This window comes from Mizuhopecten yessoensis, unplaced genomic scaffold (genome assembly GCF_002113885.1).
Source record: "Mizuhopecten yessoensis strain PY_sf001 unplaced genomic scaffold, ASM211388v2 scaffold9109, whole genome shotgun sequence".
Classification (NCBI taxonomy): domain Eukaryota; kingdom Metazoa; phylum Mollusca; class Bivalvia; order Pectinida; family Pectinidae; genus Mizuhopecten; species Mizuhopecten yessoensis.
Window position 1 is genome coordinate 810,845 of NW_018407883.1, and position 24,353 is coordinate 835,197.

Below are 24,353 nucleotides of genomic sequence, written 5' to 3' on the forward strand. Positions count from 1 at the left end.
GGGGGGGTACAGCAGGGCGGACCAATATAATATTATGTCCGTCATTGCTAATCTCGCATACTAACAAGGGAACAGCAGGGCGGAACACTATACATGTATGTCCGTCCATTGCTAATCTCACATACTAACAAGGGTACAACAGGGCGGAACACTATATGTCCGTCCATTGCTAATCTCACTACATACAATCCGAGGGTAAACTAGAGCGAAACACTATATGTCCGTCCATTGCTAATCTCACTACATAAAATACGAGGGTACACCAGGGCGGAACGCTATATGTCCGTCCATTGCTAATCTCAATACATAAAATACGAGGGTACACCAGGGCGGAACACTATATGTCCGTCCATTGCTAATCTCACTACCTAAAATACAAGGGTACAACAGGGTGGAACACAATTAGTCCATTCATTGTTTATCTCACATACCTAGCGTTCAAGGGAACAGCAGAGCGGAACAATATATGTCCGTCCATTGCTAATATCACATACCTAAAAATCAAGGGTACACCCGGGCGGAACACTATATGTCCGTCCATTGCTAGTCGCACTTCTTAAATACAAGAGTACACCAGGGCGGAACACTATATGTCCGTCCATTGCTAATCTCACAAACCTAAAAGACAAGGGTACACCAGGGCGGAACAATATATGTCCGTGCATAGCTTATCTCACATACTGATAAGGGTTCAGCAAGGCGTAACAATATATGTGTGTCCCAATGCTAATTTCACATACCTAAAATCCCTCTGATGCATTATGGCATCTAACTGCATGGACTTATGGAAACGTAAGAAGAAAGAACATTTGTACTTTATTACTTTTTAAAGTGGAGAAATATTGCCGAAATGCGTAGGAAAGAGAAAATATACTGTTCTTGACCAACTTAAGCTCAAGGAATGTACATATATATATATAATAAAATAACAAATATACAAGATCTACCGCTAGGCCTTTCTGCCTGCTAGGGCTTCTTCAGGCGGAATAATCTATACTAGCTAGAAAAAGAAACTGTGCATGCGGAGAATTGTTATAGAACATGGATTACATGAAAATTCACACACATGACCGAGTATGACACATACACACTATCCGTGTGTCATTGACAGTTTTTCCCGTGCAGTTTGCTCTCTAAAGGCGTGGACCAGTTTGTACGTTTTTCTCGTTCGACAATTAAAGTGTATGTTTCAACTGTTGGGTCACTGTGTTGAGATCAGTGAACAGTAAAAACAGCATTATAACGTTTTAATTTGTGATTAATGCTATGCCGAGGCTCAATGAAAATGACCGCCTTCGTATTTTGTGTATGTTTCAAGCTGGTATGGGCCAAGCCGTTGTCTCAACACGTTTTCATGTCCATCGAAATACAATCCGGGAGATGTGGAGACGCCATCAACGGTTTGGTGGCGTTTGGTGGCCATCGATCGGCGATCGATCTCGGGCGGGACGTCCACATGTGACGTCACGTCAAAAGGACAACCATATGTGGCTTGTCCATTTGAGAAATCGCTTCCAAACGGCAAGTTTGACTGCACGGACAATCCCTAGGTTGCTACCAATAAGCCCGAGAACTGTACGGAACCGATTGCGTGAACGAGCTATCCGTCCGCGACGTCCTGCAATCCGCCCAGTTCTTCTACCACGTCATCGTGTAGCACGTCTGGACTGTTCCAAAAGGCATCTGTGATTTACTCGACGGGATTGGGCAGGCGTTTTGTTTACAAACGAGTCGCGAGTCCACCTGGATAGTAGTGACGGCAGTTCCAGAGTGTATCGTCGAGTTAGAGAACGTTTCCTTGACGCGTATGTGGTACAACGACGTTCTTTCGGCGGAGGCAGCATTATGATTTGGGGCGGCATCACAGCCAACGGGAGAACGCCTCTGATGGTTCTTAACGTGAATTTGAACGCGCTACGTTACCGTGACGAGATCCTCCGGATCCACGTCGTTCCATTCGTGCAAGGGCAGCAACGTCACATTACGCTACAGCAGGACAACGCCAGGCCACGCACAGCTCGTGTCGCTATGGACTTTCTGGCCCAGCAGAACGTTGACGTGTTGCCCTGGCCTGCTGTATCCCCCGATCTGTCGCCCATAGAACACGTCTGGGATGAAATGAAGCGCAGATTACGGGCATCACCTAATCAACCGGTGACGTTGGCTGAGTTACCTGCAGCGTTGGTACAGATATGGAATGCCATCCCACAAGCATTCTTGAACCGTCTGATAGGCTCCATGCGTCGACGTTGCCACCTTGCATTCAGGCAAACGGTGGACATACGAGGTGTTAACTTTGTGAACTTAGTATTGACCCCTGCTGTGTTTACATCACTCCTGAGCGGCACTTATTGATTCATAACGTGGAAAATGGAATGCAACTGTTAATAAATAACAAATAAATTGTCCCTGAAAACCTTGTTGTTCTACGTGATACACATTTATTTTTATAACACTTTTTAGGCATGCACAGTTTCTTTTTTCCGCTAGTATATATATCCCTTGTCCTTTGTGACCTTTAAAAATAGATTTTCATGGAAATTATTTCCTTTTGTGTTTATTTCAAACCACGGGGGAACGCCTCTGGTGGTTGTTAACAGGAATTTGAACGCGCTACGTTACCGTGACGAGATCCTCCGGACCCACGTCGTTACATTCGTGCAAGGGCACCAACGTCACATTACGCTACAGCAGGACAACACAAAGAAATTTCTATTGTTTATGAATAACCGTCAGATTTCGCTATTAGACAAAGTTTAAATAGTTTCCAAGTTGTTAAGATTTCGGTCATATTTTACAACGTAATTGTGCAGAAACTGTCCACCTATCCATTCTGAACACAGTAGAGAAATTATTGCTCAACTTCAGTTTTAGCCTTAGCCTTTGTTTCTAATTCATGCGTACACAGGTTTATCACAATCGGATGATATTTAAACCCCGTTCACGCATAGACGCTGCTTCTACTACGATGAAAAGTGGCCGAGAGCGTGGCCAATCGGGGCCAATCGTGGGCCAAACGTGGGAGGATCTCCATGAGCGTGGTTTAGTCGGGATGGGATCTCTTGGGTCGGGAAGCTGCACGCTCTCCTTCCGCTTTGAACGTGCACAAAATAAGCGTAGCCGGGTCGAGGCCAACACAAAGCGAGGCAAAGTCTTATAAAGAACGTAGTGGGAACGCCATTATTGTAAAAGCAGCGTGATAGCATCGTGGTGAGATCTCTGTGGTCGTAATAAAAACGAAGAACCGTCGGCAACTATTTCGTGCCGTTTTAATTACACTTTTACCATGATCCCACTACGCTCCCCTTAAGCTCGAGACGATCTAGAAGCGTACTATATGGTCAGCACCAGCGTCGCGACTTCGAACTGCAGTCTTCTAGGTCTGTGTAACAGCGAGGTACGATCCTGTACGTCGTAGCGGCAACGTAGTAGAAACGACTCCTTGGTCGGCATTGGTCTAAGTGTAATCGTAGTGGCAGCGAGTGAGCTGCGTTTTTGACGTAGAAGCTTCACAGTACAATCGTAGTGTAGTATTTAATTATTTCCCTTATTGCTTGAGTTTGAATTTTTCAGATTGGGGATGATCGGTCTGGTCTTCGTACGGTCGCAGAGCTGTGTGAACGGGGTTTGCAGCTGGTAATTCTGCGGAAACTCAAGCTTGGAAATCGACCGATCAGAGCACAATACGTTAATTTATTATGCGCATATTTCGAACTTAGACTCAGTCTTCATATACTATACATGCACACCAGGTTTCTGATGCCGAGTGCACATTGCCGTCTCACTAAAATACTATGCCCAATGCACCCATCATTGCGTTGCACCCGTTCACATTATACTAATTTGTTGGAGCTTCTGATGGTACCATTGACATCAGCAAATTGTATTGAAACCGCTCCTTCTCTCTTCTTAAAAAATGAGCATTGGCGAACCAAGAATAGAACAAATTCTATCCCTGAAACTAACACTTTACACGATTTCTTTACTAATTAGACAAAAAACCTTTTAAATCATCGGATGTGCTGTTTTAAATGTTTCGCATTTATGTAAAAACCTAATTATTCCTGGTAATATATACTGTACAAATTATTTGGAGAATATTTGAAATTTCTTAAACATATTGTATGTATGATATAGATTTCTTACAAATTAATTCCTAATGCCAAAGGGGAAGTGGCTTCGTGTTCTTCTAACATTATTTGGAAATGATACGTTTTTAAGACGTCAACAGTGTATTTTTATGTATTCCGATACGGTGCACGCCTTAAACATTCCTTTCTGTAGTTTTGACACAATCTTATGTTTAAATCTACGAACACACATAACGCCAAAGACTGAAGCCCCGATAAATACATAGATATTACACAAAGGTGTGACATATACTCAAATCTACGAACGCACAAAACATAACACACCCTAAAGTGGTAAATATACAAGTCTTGATAATAATGAAATCTACCAACACACAAAACATTAAACAGCCTTGTAGTCTCAATACATACATTAAGATAAAAAAAAAAAAAGTGTTAAACCTACCAGCACAAAAACATCAAACTATGTAGCCTCAATACATACATAGATCAAACACCGAAGTGTTAAATACACCAGCCTTGAAACATATATATAATTAAAACTACTAATTACCAACACATTAAACACCCAAACCTGTTGTCTCAATATGTATATACAGATACAAGGTAAAGCATTCAAGAAACCAGCCTGTACAGCTACGACTTCTCAAGTATTAAACGTAAAATCCTGTAGCTTTGATACGTACTCGGGCTACGAACACTAAAACGTTAAATATAACAGCTTGTAGCTTTTATACATACGTAAGCTTCGAAATGTTGAAGATATTTGTGCAAGTTCAAGCTAAAAAGCTTAAATTGAGATTAAAATAAAAACAGTTTGATTTTTTTCTGGTTTTAAGATCTTCCCCAGTGACAGTCTCTTCCGTCTGTGGTTTCTAAGGACGCGCCGACATTTTCGAATGTACTTGCTTGGTAACGAGTATGGGTCTCGCTAGGTATAAAGGTCAAATCGGTTATCATTTGTTCAACGTGTGTGCATGGTGACACTACTATACTATATAATAGAAAACTTTCAAAATTTTGGTCCAACATATTTTATCAGAACAGTTGCATAAAATGAAAATGAAACAGATCAAATATACCATTTATGTAATAAAAGTGAAAATAATAGTGAATTACGACCAAATAAAATATCTAATGCAAAATCCCTGCCCTCACACCGCTACAAAACGGTCCTGAAAGAAATAAACATACGCTGATGTCTACCTTTTAGATAGCCAACGAGTATTAACATGCTGTGTAAAAACAAAACATATTCCAATTATTTTCACAAGAACGGTTCAAATATCAAGTTTCACATTATTGACTACATGTTTACACCTGGGAGTGTCGCATTTTGTACGCGTTTTGCTAGTCAAGCGTCCACATGACCAAGACTAACAGTTCATGACAAAGTTTTCGTGTGTGGGTGCGATTCTGTGCTCGTGAAAGACCGATGATATGCATATAGGATTTATTGAAGTATTTTCAGTGATATGCCATTTATTTTTGATACACAATTTCTGAGAATGTGCCATAAGTAAATACCAGCTTGGCAGTGTTACAAAGTATTCAGGTGAGTGTGTTTGAATTTTGATACCGGTTGCCGATCAGGGTGCACATTGTATTGAATCGTAAGACAGTCAGTGGTAGAATGGTAACCAGTTTGACAGGTAATGCGCTTTTTATACCCAGCGCGATCCATACTCGTAACCAAGCAAAGACAAACTAAAATGTCGGCGCTTCCTGAGAAACTATAGCCGGAAGAGATAGACACTGGGGAAATGTCAAAACCAGAAAATTGTTTTAATCTCTATTGAAAGCTATTTCTCTTACACTGTCAGCTTTAAGCCACGAATCCTCAAAAGGTTCAGTCTGTAACATTTTACAGTTCACACAACAACGTTCAACATACATGTAGCCATCGTACAATTCACAGCTACGTGCACTCAGACAGTAAATGTACAAGCCTGTAGCTTTGATTCCATACTTGAAGCTAAAAAAAAAAAAATCCTCAAACACACTAACACTAGTGTAACTGTGCGAAACATATGTTTTTGACAAATCAATTTAGGTGTTTAAGAGTGGAAGTCAGGAGATATTGAGCATTACATGGAAACCCCCATTTTTTTTTTTTTTTTTGTTTGTTCTATTTCATAAGAAATATTGTCAAATGATAATTTACGACAATTTTTTTTAAAATTTCACCAACATCATGGATATATATCGGCAATATCACTGTTGCCATAGAAACGTCTAATTTATCATAAAAAATCTGTGATATTCCATAACTTTAAAGCTTTTAAAAAAGAGAATATATATTGATTTGAGAGATAATACCCTGCAATTTTAAAAGAATAGAAGCTATCACATAATAATTGTTTACTGTATGTCATATCAATATCTCTAATCCGTTGCTATGGCAACGTAAAAATGTGATGTTTTGGTATTTACCTCAGATGTTGAAAAACAGCAATTTTGAAAGACCTGCTAATTTAATCTACAACCAGATACATCCTACATAGTAATATGATTATGTTCGTATAGACCACCCTTTTTGAAAAAAAATAAAAAAATGACTGGCAAAAGGAAAATTCGAAAAAAAATGAAAATTAACAAAAACGTTAATTTTTGGATTTCATTGAATTACAGAAAAAAGGAATTCCTACCGATAGGCTGTTGATTTTTTTATGCAGTTATCCTTGTACTTAAATGGACATTTTAAAATTGTGTTGAGTTCAGAGTTTGAATATGTTTTTAAATGAATAATATGATTTCCATAGCAACCAACTGGTTCCTTGACAAGGTGCTTACTGAAGAGTATCAAAATTTCAAAGTTAAAAGGAGCATAATCTGGGAAAGGTCAACGGACTGGAAAATGTGCACATCATGATCTGGAATTGTATACAATTTTGTGTAAATCGGACAAAGGACTCGGGAGTTGGTCTGGACAGAAAAACAGGGCGATTCCTACATGTATATACTCCCCAAACTTTGTCAGGGGCGTTTTTAGGATATTTGAAAGAAAAACATAAAATAATTGTGAAATGCACTAATGTAACGGTTCCTGACTTGGAGCATGTATATTTTATAGTTTAAGTGTCAGGGTGTTTATGTGTTTAATTAATGAATATGATACATTGCCATATTCAATACAATATTAGCAGATTTTTTTTTGAAAAGGTGGGGCGTACGCCCATTACGCCCTCACCTGGACCCGCCCCTGTTTGTTGCCACCTGGTGTACTGGCTTCATTGTTGTTTTCGTGTTTCCTCATTTATACTTTTTGTTGGTTGAGTGGATGGACGTTTCTTTTTTTCTTCGGATTTTTTCGTGTACTTTTTATGTCATTGTTGGCTTTTTCATGATTTGTTAAAGTAATTTTCAATTCTAAATAAAATTGCCTATTGCCAAACTTGTATGAACGTTTTCTGCTTTTAAGATTTTGCATCTTGCCAAGTGTTTTTCATAATATCATAGCAATCCAAGAATCAACAATCAAGATAAAAGACAGAATTTCATGCATTTATTCACTCATAGAAATGGAAAACGACACTTGAATATCAATGACAAAAATCAAACAAATGTAATCCATATTTTTGACTTCATGTAAAATAGTTATTGAACTGTATACAATCATCAATAATTTATTATATCATTATATTTGAGGGGGGCGTACAGAGTAACTTGGAAAAGGGGCGGGAGAAAGAAGAAAAGGGGTGGGAGAAAGAAGACAGATACCCCCTCATTAAAAAGAAATAGTTCAAAAGATTGATCTAATCTTGTTTTTTTATATAATTTTAAAATCTAATCTAAAACTAAATATTTTACTGCTTTAATATGCTAGATACTCAACTCAATATATGTAAAAAGAGAGAAACTACCAAGACATTGGAAAAAATATCGGAGATTGTTTTTTAAAAATAAAAAAAATTGAAACACTTTTCTATATTTAGAATAAGACTCAACAAGCAAATTCGTGGAATTTATATCCCCCGCTTTCAGGACATATTGTAGGTAAACATTATTGAGGTTAGGATTAAACATGCGAGTATCTTGCTGTTGAGGAATAAGTATAGCTTGAAACTCAAAGAAAATAAAGCCTTATCTAATATTTCCTCGAGTTATTAAGCGGAAATTGCAGATAATGACTCTGCCCAGGGTTCTCCCCAGAATTTTTTTAAGCTGATATATTTCATTTTCAACGAATGGTCAAAACGGGCACGCTCAATAATACCTTATTAAATTTAGGGGAGGGGTAAATATTATGTTGAAATAGTTACTTTATTCACCAAACTTTTGATCAACGTTAAAGCCAAATAAATAAATAATTGTTCTTTTTGTATGAATTTTCAGCAATATCATTGTTTTAAATATTATAAAAAAATACAATTTATAGAAAGGTGTATTAGTTTTGTAGATATAACATTTGTTTCTTATCTTTATATTTGTATCCCTTAGTTTTATCTCAATTTAATATAATTCAAAGAAGAAATATTTAAAAGCTGTTTATGTTACATGGGGAAAGCACTTACATGAAAAAAATTATATCACAGTTCCTATTTTGGTAAGAGAACATGTTTAAATAAAATGTAGTGTTTTTATTTCCTCTAAAACTGTATAAAATACTGCTGTCAGTAAATTTGATCCGAGGCTAAAACAGCATTTTTATTTGGGCCGTTCTTCCTCAAAAACAACAAATCCGGATTTTCATTCCGCTTTCCGGTCTGTATGTTACACAATCCAATATGGCGACCATCACCTAACTGAATTACACACGCTATTTCAGCGTTATCAATGCAATCATGTGTGAGTAAATTAATTTATAGCTATATCAAGTTTTTGTTTTGTCAATCCTACAGTAGTCACTTCAATTAATTGACCATGTTAAAAGGATCTGGTGGTAATTGCTTTAGGCTCCAGTGAGCACGCTTGCCGGACATCTGTGGCCTTGTCGTCCGGTCCCCCCTTTCCACTAATTACAGCCCCCCTGTGGCTATAATATGCCTATCATGCAACTGACCAGTGGGGTCATTGCTGGACTTGGGTCAGCCTTGTGATTTAATCAGTGTCAATTTCTTGTGTAAAAAGACCCCATTCAGTACAAATAACAAGGTGATACGGTTCATAGTCTTAGGTGATATGGGTCAATTAAGCTGATACGGCAGGGAGGATTTCAAACTGAAGCTGATACTGCTCCGTATCAGCTAAATGGCCTGGGGAGAACCCTGCTGCCAAATGGAGTCCGATTAAAGTGGTTGTCAAACTTGGCCGAGCCCTTAACGCGTTGAACCCTGTTACTAAGTTTGAAGACAATCGGATACTATTTGCGAGAGTTAATGAACAGAAACGGAAGCTAATGATTTTTTTCGTTATTCAAGGGGCCATAACTCCACCAAATGAGGTCCGCTGAAAGTGGTCATCAAACGTGGCCGAGCCCGTAAGGCACTAAACCGTGTGACTAAGTTTGAAGAAAATCGGTTAACATTTGTTGAAGTTATTGCACGGAAACGAAGCGTGACAGACAGACAGACGGACGGACAGACAGACGGACAAACCCAAATTAATATCCCCCGTTTCGTTAAAATGTCCAAATGGCGCAGAAGATTTCCATATTTGCTGAACGTTTTTGGACACTTATTACAACAAAATAATTTAGCCAAGTCTCCAAGTGATAATGTCTCTGCTTCGTGACTGTCAACATCGGACTGCTGGACATCAACATCGGACTGCAGGACATCAACATTGGACTGCTGGACATCAACATCGAACTGCTGGACATCAAAATCGGACTACAGGACATCAACATTATGCTGCTGGACATCAACATCGGACTGCAGGACATCAACATTGGACTGCTGGACATCAACATCGGACTGCTGGACATCAACATCGGACTACAGGACATCAACATTATGCTGCTGGACATCAACATCGGACTGCTGGACATCAACATTGGACTGCAGGACATCGACATTGGACTGCTGGACATCAACATCGGACTGCTGGACATCAACATCGGACTGCTGGACATCAACATCAGACTACTGGACATCAACATCAGATTGCTGGACATCAACATCGGACTGCTGGACATATACATCGGACTGCTGGACATCAACATCTGACTGCTGGACATCAACATCAGGCTGCTGGACATTAGGTTGTTTGTCATTTAGATAAATATCTAGCACTGTTAGATGAGGCAATGCATCTCCTGTCCCTAAAGCTGGTATATAACAGCCTTTGCCAATATTGTACTGCCGCCAGACACGCATTCCACCATCCTGATGAGCAAAGTTGTTCAAGCTGGTGATTTTTGGGAGTTTAAGTATGGTGGTAGCCTTCTTATTTCAACTTTGCTGGGAGGAAGGGCAACAACAACCGAAACCTTTTTCATCTTGGACTCCCTTATGCCTTTCTGAAAATCCATGTCAGAACAGACATCGTTTCCCTCATTGACATATCTTCTAATGTAAGACTTTTGATATTGGCTGCCTTCCTATCGCAAATGAATTTTCCACCTTGCGGATCAGAAAAATCCATTGTTACACATTTAAATCTTGCGGACAGGTATGGCATAGCACATACTAATGTTGATCCGTGGAAGCACCCTGCATTGTCAGATCGAAGGTATCCAAGTTCTGAAGTACATCCAAGCTATGACTTAGGACTGCATTTGATTTTTCAGCATCCTGAGTAGCACTGTCAAATATATGGACAATAGTTTGCTGTAATAATTCAGTACCTTCCTTGAATGATGCAACAGTGATGTACCAATTCAATCCTCTCTTTCCGAACAAGTTTGATTGCGATTCTCTATACTGCATTGGAATAAACTTCATTGCCCAATCACGCTCAATCAAAGCTTCATTAACTTGAAGACTATGTAGTGTGTTTTTCCGCGCCATGTCCTGATTTACAGTCCGGAGGATGTGCTTTTTCTATTCTTGGACAGCTCGTTCACTCTGTTAAAAGATTTTCTTTTACATTACTTAATTTAACATTAAAAAGGCATATGAATAACATTCTAAAGAAGCGTATTAGAATATGTCACTCATCATTATAAACAATATGATGGGTGGATGACTGTTGATGAGAATAAGTTATATCACTGAAATGATATGAATCCTGCTCTTTACTAGACCAACACTCTGAGCTGGATTTGTTATTATAGAGCTAACTCACTGAAGTAACAGACTGCAGGTAGATATGTCAACCCACTCAGACACAATATTCTGAGTCGACCAGTCTTTGCTCTTACTCCTAAATGCTGCTTGCTTAGCTGAGAAGCAGCAACACAAATGTTAATGTCTAACCTGCTCTAACCTGACTACGGTTTTACCCACAATCACCCACTCTCAAGACAAGCATATACTTACTTCTAAAACACCAAGGCAGTATATAAACAATAAGGAAATAGCTGTATGTATTTGAAGCTTTGCAGACATCAATCAGAGGTATTCGTTGTGCAAGGTAACAAAATGAGTAGACCATGAAGTGCATTCAACTGTGAATTTGACAGTAGCCAATGAGAGTTGTTTTGTATGATATATTTGCTAGAATAATGAAAAGTTATGAGATTTTCCTATATTTATTTTACTGTACTGATGAATGACACAGCTATGATCATGTCTGTGTTACTGTACAGATAGATGAGGTGTGATCATGTCTGTGTTACTGTACTGATAGATGACAGCTATGATCATGTCTGTGTGACTGTACTGACAGATGGTACAGCTGTGATCATGTATGTGTTACTGTACTGATAGATGACAGCTATGATCATGTCTGTGTTACTGTACTGATAGATGGTACAGCTATGATCATGTCTGTGTTACTGTACTGATAGATGGTACAGCTGTGATCATGTCTGTGTTACTGTACTGATAGATGACAGCTATGATCATGTCTGTGTTACTGTACTGATAGATGGTACAGCTATGATCATGTCTGTGTTACTGTACTGATAGATGGTACAGCTGTGATCATGTCTGTGTTACTGTACTGATAGATGACAGCTATGATCATGTCTGTGTTACTGTACTGATAGATGGTACAGCTATGATCATGTCTGTGTTACTGTACTGATAGATGGTACAGCTGTGATCATGTCTGTGTTACTGTACTGATAGATGACAGCTATGATCATGTCTGTGTTACTGTACTGATAGATGGTACAGCTATGATCATGTCTGTGTTACTGTACTGATAGATGGTACAGCTGTGATCATGTCTGTGTTACTGTACTGATAGATGACAGCTATGATCATGTCTGTGTTACTGTACTGATAGATGGTACAGCTATGATCATGTCTGTGTTACTGTACTGATAGATGGTACAGCTGTGATCATGTCTGTGTTACTGTACTGATAGATGACAGCTATGATCATGTCTGTGTTACTGTACTGATAGATGGTACAGCTATGATCATGTCTGTGTTACTGTACTGATAGATGGTACAGCTGTGATCATGTCTGTGTTACTGTACTGATAGATGACAGCTATGATCATGTCTGTGTTACTGTACTGATAGATGGTACAGCTATGATCATGTCTGTGTTACTGTACTGATAGATGGTACAGCTGTGATCATGTCTGTGTTACTGTACTGATAGATGACAGCTATGATCATGTCTGTGTTACTGTACTGATAGATGGTTCAGCTATGATCATGTCTGTGTTACTGTACTGATAGATGGTACAGCTGTGATCATGTCTGTGTTACTGTACTGATAGATGACAGCTATGATCATGTCTGTGTTACTGTACTGATAGATGGTACAGCTATGATCATGTCTGTGTTACTGTACTGATAGATGGTACAGCTGTGATCATGTCTGTGTTACTGTACTGATAGATGACAGCTATGATCATGTCTGTGTTACTGTACTGATAGATGGTACAGCTATGATCATGTCTGTGTTACTGTACTGATAGATGGTACAGCTGTGATCATGTCTGTGTTACTGTACTGATAGATGACAGCTATGATCATGTCTGTGTTACTGTACTGATAGATGGTACAGCTATGATCATGTCTGTGTTACTGTACTGATAGATGGTACAGCTGTGATCATGTCTGTGTTACTGTACTGATAGATGACAGCTATGATCATGTCTGTGTTACTGTACTGATAGATGGTACAGCTATGATCATGTCTGTGTTACTGTACTGATAGATGGTACAGCTGTGATCATGTCTGTGTTACTGTACTGATAGATGGCACAGCTGTGATCATGTCTGTGTTACTGTACTGATAGATGACAGCTATGATCATGTCTGTGTGACTGTACTGATATATCACATATCACAGCTGTGATCATGTCTGTGTTACTGTACTGATAGATGGCACAGCTGTGATCATGTCTGTGTTACTGTACTGATAGATGGTTCAGCTATGATCATGTCTATGTTACTGTACTGATAGATGGTACAGCTGTGATCATGTCTGTGTTACTGTACTGATAGATGGTTCAGCTATGATCATGTCTATGTTACTGTACTGATAGATGGTACAGCTGTGATCATGTCTGTGTGACTGTACTGATATATCACACATCACAGCTGTGATCATGTCTGTGTTACTGTACTGATAGATCACACATCACAGCTGTGATCATGTTTGTATAACTGTACTGAGAGATTGTGATCATTTTTATGTTACTGTACTGAAGAATAACATAGCTGTGATTGTTTGTTGTTATATCAACATGTGCAAACTTTCCACTTAAGTTTTAATTCATAGATTAATACAGGATTGAATAATTGTAAAGTATCAAAACTGTCAATTACCTCTGCAACTATATACAGTGTATCGTCCCTCTGATCTTCATTTTCGTATGCCATGTCCTCGGATGCTACCCGTAACGTGTCGAGAACTGAGTCAAGTTGTTCACATTTGTGGCAGGAAATGAAATGGGAGTGGTCACAAACAGAAGTGTAATCTGTAGTCCCGTCAGATAGGGCAAATTTGCAACAATGGTCCGCAATATCCGATTCTCTCGTGATGTGCATCTGAAATTAAATAAATTTGTTATTATCATTTAAACTGACAACATTTAGAAAAACAGAAAGAAGCAGTGAGGAGGAATTTTTTCCTTGTAGTGAGACAGATTTTTTTTAGTGTTTTTATAGTATGGTATTTATCCAAAATGAACTTTTTCATTCCTGTCTTTTATTCTTAATACAGTTTGATATAAATGTTTGGAGAGTTATGTTCACGCATTGTTTAACTAGTTTTTGTAGTTTTTGTACATGCACAGGCTGTTTATTGTGATATGTGAGTTTTTCCCATTTATGGAGGTCTCAAAATAAATGCAAAATCAAGAACAAAATCAAAGTTTTTATGATTTACATTTGTGCTATATGATTCGATACTATTTCTCCATAGTTGTCTTGTACCCTGATAGTCAATATTTTTTGTGTGTTTTTGTTTCCTGATTGTTCTTGGTTTAGACAGGAGGGTTTTGTTTTTGTGTGCTATACATTATTAACTTTCCCTGCAATATTCTCTTTTCATATAAAAAAAATCCTCTTTTTGGTGAAAACTACTAACCTTGTACTCTAGTTTGAGATACTGCTTAGATAATGAAAGTTCTTTACAAATCTTTTCTTTCCATTCCTTTCCCTTTCCAAGATGCCCAAGTAATTCTGCAATTATCTGTAGGCGTTCTATAGACTTGGCACCATCTGCAGCATACTTGTCCAGTCCTTTCATAGACTTCCGCACATTTGGACCTACGGCCTGAACAATCATCATGTATGAGCTAAGGCTGGCTACAGGTTCATAACAGTTTTCTTCACAGTAACTAAAATACTGTTCAACGACCCTGGTTCTAACACTGTTCAATATGATTTTCGGCACATTATTTTTTTCTCCATTTGTAAGTTTCAAGTTTGATTCTCCAAATGGAGTGTCTGTTATAATGGCAGGGCTCATCACAAAGTCTAAAAAATGGTTAGCTTGGGCAGTGCTGATACCTCCATGCGTTTTATCACTTGTTTGGACCTTGTGGCCATGGCCTGTACTAGCAGCATGTTTTCTAGCCACACTGAATTTATATCTTGTCAATGTTGGTATTAAAGCCTGCAACTGAATGAATATACTTTTTGAGCTATAATTGGGAGAATCTGTCTCTGTGTACCTCAGTCATCACAGCCATTGTAAGCTGCGGCTACAGCTTCCAGCAAATCATCTTCTGATCTGTTTTCTTTGTCAAGAGGGCCTCAAGCACATGGTTCTCTTGTCCGGGTACCAAGACATTCAATACTGCAGACATAATTGTTTTAGTCTTTTGTATATAGTCCTTTCTTGTTCTCTCTGAACAGTTAGTCCAATATGTTACAAGTGTCTTCTTCACAGGGGTATTGCACCACAAGTGGTTAAAACATTATCCAAGGCCTTTCTTTTTAGTGGAATACCTGAACTGCTATCGTGGCCTGCAGATGGTGTCCAAAGACTTCCATTACCTGATTGTGATAATGCATATTCAGTAGTCTTACATGAAAACAAGTTCTTTTATTAAGAACATAATAGACAAGAGAGAGTTTCTGCCAAAGATAATGGTGTACAAATTTAAATGGATCAATTGTTCTACTATAACCTTTATGTGAAAATAATCAATAAGCGTTTTGGCCCTTAAGAGAAATTTATATTTTTAGTAATGGCAGCCATCTTGGAATCTTAAAAGGGTACCAACCAAGGACCATCCCAGCAAGGTTTGGTTTAATTTTGCTCAGCCCAAGGACCATCACAGCCAAATTTGGTGTAATTTGGCATAATAGTTTCAGAGTAGAAGATTTAGATGTGAAAAATTTACAAAGTATGACTGACAGACGAAAGAATGACACAGAGCAAGTGATGGCAAAATCTCACATGGCCAAAGGCAGGCCATGTGAGCTTATAAAAAGTATGCAAATAGATGAGTTCTTTGGCTATCTATAGTTTATTTTGTGTAATATTTAAGGGTCCCATATTTCAAGTATTGTAGCCTAGTTGTGTGATATTTACTTACATTATAACAATAATCTGAACAAGATGCCTCAGTGCAATGGTTTCCATTATTCTCAATCTGTTTCTTTGGTAGAACCATTACTTTCTCTCTGAAATATGAAATATATTTATGCAAAGCCGCATTTGAAATATATCTGTTAAAATACCATTTATTTATGAATGTAAATATGAATGAATGACTGGTAGAACAAATTAAAGATTCAGAAATAAATGGGATGTATTAGTTTTGCAAAATATGTGATCAGATGGTTAGCGTTTCCACATTTTAAATTCTGGAATGATCAAATTTTCAGAAAAAGATTTTATAAATGCATATTTTATTTACATATTTTGACTGCATTTTTGAAATCAATTTAATTGCAGACATTTATTTCCGAATAAACAAGACATAATTTAACTCGGTGTATGAAGCTTCCAGTATTGGAGGAAGTCTAATTTGACACTGGTTGATGCATAATGCTCTTATTTTTTGCTTATTTCAGGAGGGGATGCTACTCTCAATTATTGATAATTGTCCTGGTTTATGGTTTTAACTCATTATTTGTGCCTGTGGCAGAATAAAATAAAACAATGATGAACAATGAAATTTTTCTTAGACCCTCAAGTTACATTTCAATTATTCTCTGACTCGAACAATTAAAAAACATTGTATTACGCTTTAGTGTCCAAGATTTCTGGAACTTTGTTGTCACTGGTGCTAATTAAAATTCTTTTCTTCTTTAACATTTGTGTAATATATTTTCTAGGTAGACAGTGTTACGGTCTTTTTATTATCAACATTCAAGAAGCACATGTACAGTTGCATTGCAATAAGAAATAAGAATACATAAAATCTGAGACCCTTTTCCAATTTCAATAAGTTACTAATAATTGATGGTAAGAAAAGCAGTCTGACATGATATTTACTTACATCATCATAATAATTATCAGAACAAGATGCCTCGATGCACTGGTTGCCATTTTCCTCAATCTGTTCCTTTGGTAGAGCAAAATCATCTTCATACTCTGTCTGAAATACGGATTTATTGTTTTTCTATTATTACATAAACTCTAATGCAACAAACTGAAGTGTGCTTGATTACATCTCAAATTCAACTCCTTTGAGGCACCCTTAAATCATTGCAAATTTGATTTACTCAGTAAGCTGTACCACTAAATAATACTTCCTTCATGAAAAAAATGAAGGAAAAATTATTTATACCATTGGTATAGAGCCACAATTTCCGATCTGTTTGAAATGTGGTTCTCCGACCTGATATGCATTGTAACGATCATGATGTTCCTCATCATTCGAGAGAATTGATCAGTTATTCAGGGCCTCTACCAAAACACAGTCTAGCATGTAATACAAAACTCGAGTCTCCTCCTCAATTACCATTACGGCACACGATCACGAATAAGTTTGGTAACATCGTTGATCATTTTACTCGTCATTGATTGAAGCATACCAATGCTTATGTTTTTGGTTGTTCATTTCTTACGTCACCTCGACACAAAAAGTAAATTGCCCGCAAACGCAAAAAACTCAAAAACTGAAAAACACTGAAAGTTTAAGAAAATGGTTCAATATCCTGTGAATGATGTCTGTTTACTGTATGTACTTGATAACATTAGTCAAAAGAGACTTCTTCAAGAAATGGTCTTCGCTTTTCAGCAATTGTTCATGAGTACTGCAAAAGACCTATAATGGTAATTTCATAAGACGCTGGAAATCCTTAAGTTTGCAAACACCAATTTATTGTCCGACTCGCCCTAACAAATACTGGCCAAGACACCGAGTTTCGGCACAATGTGTTATACTGTATACGGGAAGACCCTATCAAGATGAAAGTAAAGCTCGTTGGTGACTTCAGTTTTGTACTTTGTATTGTCCTATTAACAGCAAATGTTATTTAAAGTTATTCCTCTACTTGTTTAATGCATGAATATGTGCTGAAGGCGGTATGTTGGTATATTTGCCTCTTTGCGATAGCGCGGATAGGACGCCGAAATACTACGCCCAAACACTCAGCATGGTATCCCTTTCCTGACGTCGACAGTGTCATGTAACTTAGCATTGTTATGAGCCGACGCGGATCTGGTGAGGACGCCGAAGTCAGGATCGGTAAAGCACGCAACGTCTACAACATGCTTTGTTTCCGTTCGATTTGTATGGGGTTTAGTTTCCTTTAACAGCTAAGGTAATTAAGAGCATGCCTCCACGTGAGTTACGTAATGTACTCTTGCTTAACAATAACAAGGAACTATCAACAACGACACTAATCTTAAGTCATTCAATTCAGTCGGGAAGACACTACCGTTATATGGCTTGGAGACCTGGAAGCACATCAAAAACCTTGAGCAGTCACAACAAGTAATCATCAGTAACAGTGTCCTGAGGAGAATACTGAAATTAAACTGACCAGACACAGAAACTCTTACCAGAAGCTTTATGGGAAGACCAGGCAGAAACCAGCTATCGTCACCTTTAAATAAAAAAAATGGAGATGGATGGGATACATTCTAAGGAGGCTCTGTGGCCACTAATAGACGAGAAGGATTATTTAATTAGGTAAACCTAATTAAGACTCCCTGAGGGGAAAAAAGTTCACTTTGACCTTGCCGAGTTACTTTTCGACTTGTCATGAGTCCTTTCATTCTGATTTCTCTTTACGATTTATTTATTGATTTCTCTTGTTCATCGACCTCTAAAGGTGTACATTTCTTGTTTCTTTGTTTTTCGAGTCTTAATCGGACATGTGATCTTGTTCTCTTTTTCCACTTTTCGTTTTGTTAAATCTTCAAGATATAGGTATGAACTATAATTTTATGGCCCATTAGCAGGGTTAGACAGTTTTGGGCAAACAACACTGTACTATGATAAAATGTATAAACGATGTCAAATTACGCCAATAACGCCAAAGTTGGTTTTTAATTGTTTACAGTTGTGTTACCGCACGAATGAATAGCTTTTGATTGATTCATATGACTACGTCTCATGTTTATGTTTCATTTGTCTCATTTATAATTATAACTTGTCATTTTCAATTTAATTAATGTTTAATTCTTATATTCAAGAAGCAGGAAATACACAATATATGTAAAATGCTGTAGAATGTAGATCTCATGCACCTAATATTTTATCTTGATTCTTAAAAGAAACTTTTTAACAATGGTGCCCTTTTCCCACTTAGTTGACTCTTTTAGACTTTTCTCATCATAACCGTAAAAATAAATATTATTTTATCAAAAAGAACAAGCATTTTTAGCCGTTTTCTCCAATTAAACAATCAATATTTGATCATTTCACTAAATGGATCTTTATGATATAACCTTTGATCTATTACAACTACTATGTTCACTGTTGATGTATTGTTTACATTTGTTCACTTATTCTATCTTTTTTTTCTAGTTTGATGTTTTCATTTTCGTAAATATCTACTTTTACGGTGTTTTGTGTGAATGTCTATATGTCTGATCTTGCTGATGGGCCATAAAAAGATAGATGAACAGTTTTTTTTTCCATGATACACTTTAGTTATTGTACATTTTGCGATAGCGTGGATAGGACGCCGAAATACTACGCCAAAACACTCAGTATGGTATCCCTTTCCTGACGTCGACAGTGTCATGTAACTTAGCATTGTTATGAGCCGACGCGGATCTGGTGAGGACGCCGAAGTCAGGATCGGTAAAACACGCAACGTCTACAACATGCTTTGTTTCCGTTCGATTTGTATGGAGTTTAGTTTCCTTTTAACAGCTAAGGTAATTAAGAGCATGCCTCCACGTGAGTTACGTAATGTACTCTTGCTTAACAATAACAAGGAACTATCAACAACGACACTAATCTTAAGTCATTCAATTCAGTCGGGAAGACACTACCGTTATATGGCTTGGAGACCTGGAAGCACATCAAAAACCTTGAGCAGTCACAACAAGTAATCATCAGTAACAGTGTCCTGAGGAGAATACTGAAATTAAACTGACCAGACACAGAAACTCTTACCAGAAGCTTTATGGGAAGACCAGGCAGAAACCAGTTATCGTCACCTTTAAATAAAAAAATTGAGATGGATGGGATACATTCTAAGGAGGCTCTGTGGCCACTAATAGACGAGAAGGATTATTTAATTAGGTAAACCTTATTACGACTCCCTGAGGGGAAAAAGGTTCACTTTGACCTTGCCGAGTTACTTTTCGACTTATCATGAGTCCTTTCATTCTGATTTCTCTTTACGATTTATTTATTGATTTCTCTTGTTCATCGACCTCTAAAGGTGTACATTTCTTGTTTCTTTGTTTTTCGAGTCTTAATCGGACATGTGATCTTGTTCCCTTTTTCCACTTTTCATTTTGTTAAATGGCGAGTTTTGATCTTCAAGATATAGGTATGAACTATCATTTTATGGCCCATTAGCAAGGTTAGACATTTATGGGCAAACAACACTGTACTAGGATAAAATGTATAAACGATGTCAAATTACGCCAATAACGCCAAAGTTGGTGTTTAATTGTTTACAGTTGTGTTACCGCACGAATGAATAGCTTTTGATTGATTCATATGACTGCGTCTCATGTTTATGTTTCATTTGTCTCATTTATAACTATAACTTGTCATTTTTAATTTAATTAATGTTTAATTTTTATATTCAAGAAGCAGGATATACACAATATATGTAAAATGTTGTAGATCTCATGTACTTAATATTTTATCTTGATTCTAAAAAGAAACTATTTACCAATGGTAACCTTTTTCCACTTAGTTGACTCTTTTAGACTTTTCTCATCATAATCGTAAAGATAAATATTATTTTATCAAAAAGAACAAGCATTTTTAGCCGTTTTCTTCAATTTCACATTTTCTGTTCAATCAATATTTGATCATTTCACTAAATGGATCTTTATGATATAATCTTTGAGATATTACAACTACTATGTTCACTGTTGATGTATTTTTTACATTTGTTCACTTATTCTATCTTTTTTTTTCTAGTTTGATGTTTTCATTTTCGTAAATATCTACTTTTACGGTGTTTTGTGTGAATGTCTATATGTCTGACCTTGCTGATGGGCCATAAAAAGATAGATGAACAGTTTTTTTCCATGATACACGTTAGTTATTGTACAACTATTATGAAACAAAGTTGATCTACATATATTAATCATTCTTGTTAGCCCGGATGTAAGCGCGCATGTTGGATGAAACCCGAGTATCCGGAGAAAACCCACTTGCCGGGCAGGTTACCTCTGACCTTGAAGGTGACCCCTGACCTTTTTACCTCCGATAAGTTATTAATTTGTTGAACAATACAACCATATTGAAGGGGGGAATGAATACTAAAGTGATCGGTTCCGGAAAGGTTACCTATTGTGTTTTAGGTTCTCTGCGTACACGTTACACTTCTCAACTCAAGAAAATAGCACCGTGTCCCGGTGGTGTTGCACATACTGTGTTCAATAGACGACGGCTGGTTAAGCTGGCTATGGGGGATTATATACGGCAGAAATTGCCACTTCATACTGTCATATGGGTGCTGTTGACCTTCTTCAAAATAAATTGAAACAAACAACAATATCCCACGTGACGAGTGAACTAGCATTGCATAACCATTTTCTAACGATAGAGTTATCATTACCTGATTTGCTATTCCTCTGTGAGGTTCTTTGGAAATACTGTTTTTACTATTGTGAGCTTAAAATAGAAACGTTTACAAAACCACTGTTTCTCTCCGGCTACATCCAATGATCTAACGTACTAAATCACAACGCTATATAATTTGCAGGAACCAATATGTCGTCCCACAGTCGAAATGAACACAGAGCTAATTTCATCGAAAAGAGCTCTTGTTGGTTTAAGAGACAACCCTTCAAATATTCCTTAATAAAACCACTGATTAGTTTGCACAATATTTAAACATTCAACACCAATTCAACAATACTCCCGTGAAAGTCCCACCAATACATCAAGCGAAATCAATAAAATACCACATTGTCATCATACACGGACTAAATATTCCACAATATTCTGTGGGTCACTACACGAGATCAAATTGCATCACAGCATCAACACACAGGCACTTACTATACTGAACTGTTAGCAAACACACAGAAGATATACTACGCCGTAAGCAAACAAGGACAAAAGACAACATACACCACAGCGTCAACACACAAAGTTAGTTTAACATTTTAAGTATAAAGTGACCAGTTAGAAAACTACTAGGTGTCTGCGGATGCTATTTCAGCAAGGTAGCACTCAAAACTAAGCATCATATTTGCGCTACCGCAAGGAGGCATATATATTGAACATGCCGCCTTAAGCAAATATGCCTGCAGTATAAAATTGAGACACGTCTTCAGATGAAATTCGCCGTTAAAAAAGGATTACAGTAAAAACAAGAGGCCATATGGACCTGCATCGCTCAACTGGTATTGATATATCACTTGTTACATACCGTGGACTTAAATCTATGACCGAGTCATGCATAAGAAAGGTGGTGTTGGAAGTTTGGATTATTCTGTGTCATGTTCTATTAACAGCTAAGGTCATGGAAGAACGTGCCTTTATGTGTAATGTATGCGTGCTTTTGTGCATGTGTACTGAAGGCAGGGTATGTAACACTCAGAAAAATATTCAATGCGGTCACATTGTACTGACAGCGGGTGAACCTTTTGTTACTATAACCCTAAATGCTGAACGTTAAGCAGGGAATAAAAACTACCATCTTATATATAACAGCGTTCTCACACCAGTACGAAATACACACCAGCGTTCTCACACCAGTTCAAAATATGCAACAGCGTTCTCACATCAGTACGAAATATACAACAGTGTTCTCCCACGAGTACAAAATATACAACAGCCTGCTCACACCAGTACGAAATACACACCAGCGTTCTCACACCAGTACATATATACAACAGCGTTCTTACACCAGTACAAAATATACAACAGCGTTCTCACACCAGTACAGAATAAGCAACAGCGTTCTCACACCAGTACAAAATATACAACAGCGTTCTCACACCAGTACAAAATATACAACAGAGTTCTCACATCAGTACACAATATGCACCAGCGTTCTCACATCAGTATAAACTTTACAACAGCGTTCTCATATCAGTTTAAACTTTACAACAGCGTTCTCACATCAGTACTTAATACACACAAGCGTTCTCAAACCAGTACGATATATATAACAGCGTTTTCACACCAGTACAAAATATACAAGAGCGATCTCACATCAGTACAGAATATACAACAGCGTTCTCACAACAGTACTTAATACACACCAGCGTTCTCACTGCAGTACAAAATAAACAAAAGCCTTATCACATCAATACGAAATATACAACAGCGTTCTCACACCAGTACAGAGTACTCCCACCAGTACTTAATGCACACCAGCGTTCTCAAACCAGTACAAAATATACAACAGCGTTTTCACATCAGTACGAAATAAACAACAGCGTTCTCACATCAGTACGAAATATATAACAGCGTTTTCACCCCAGTACAGAATAAACAACAGCGTTCTCACACTAGTACGAAATATACAACAGCGATCTCACATCAGTACAAAATATACAAAAGCGTTATCACATCAATACGAAATATACAACAGCGTTCTCACACCGGTACAGAGTACTCCCACCAGTACTTAATGCACACCAGCGTTCTCAAACCAGTACAAAATATACAACGCCGTTATCACATCAGTACGAAATATGCAACAGCGTTCCCACATCAGTACGAAATATGCAACAGCGTTCTCACATCAGTACAGAATGTACAACAGCGTTCTCACACCAGTACTTAATACACACCAGCGTTCTCACACCAGTACAAAATATACAAAAGCGTTATTACATCAGTACGAAATATATAACAGCGTGCTCATACTAGTACAAAATATACAACAGCGTTCTTCCACCAGTACTTAATGCACACCAGCGTTCTCCCACCAGTACAAAATATACAACAGCGTTTTCACACCAGTACGAAATATGCAACAGCGTTCCCACATCAGTACGAAATATGCAACAGCGTTCTCACATCAGTACGAAATATACAACAGCGTTCTCACACCAGTACAGAATATACAACAGCGTACTCACACTAGTACAAAATTTACAACAGCGTTCTCCCACCAGTACAAAATATACAACAGCGTTCTCACACCAGTGCAAAATACACACCAGCGTTCTCTCACCAGTACAAAATATACAACAGCGTTCTCACATCAGTACGAAATAAACAACAGCGTTCTAACATCAGTACGA

The 24,353-nt window shown here is 37.7% G+C and overlaps 1 pseudogene; it reads right to left on the bottom strand.

Annotated features, from left to right (window-relative positions):
• Positions 1–10,660: 10,660 nt before the first annotated feature.
• LOC110457351 lies at positions 10,661–15,014 on the bottom strand (annotated as a pseudogene).
• Positions 15,015–24,353: the final 9,339 nt, after the last annotated feature.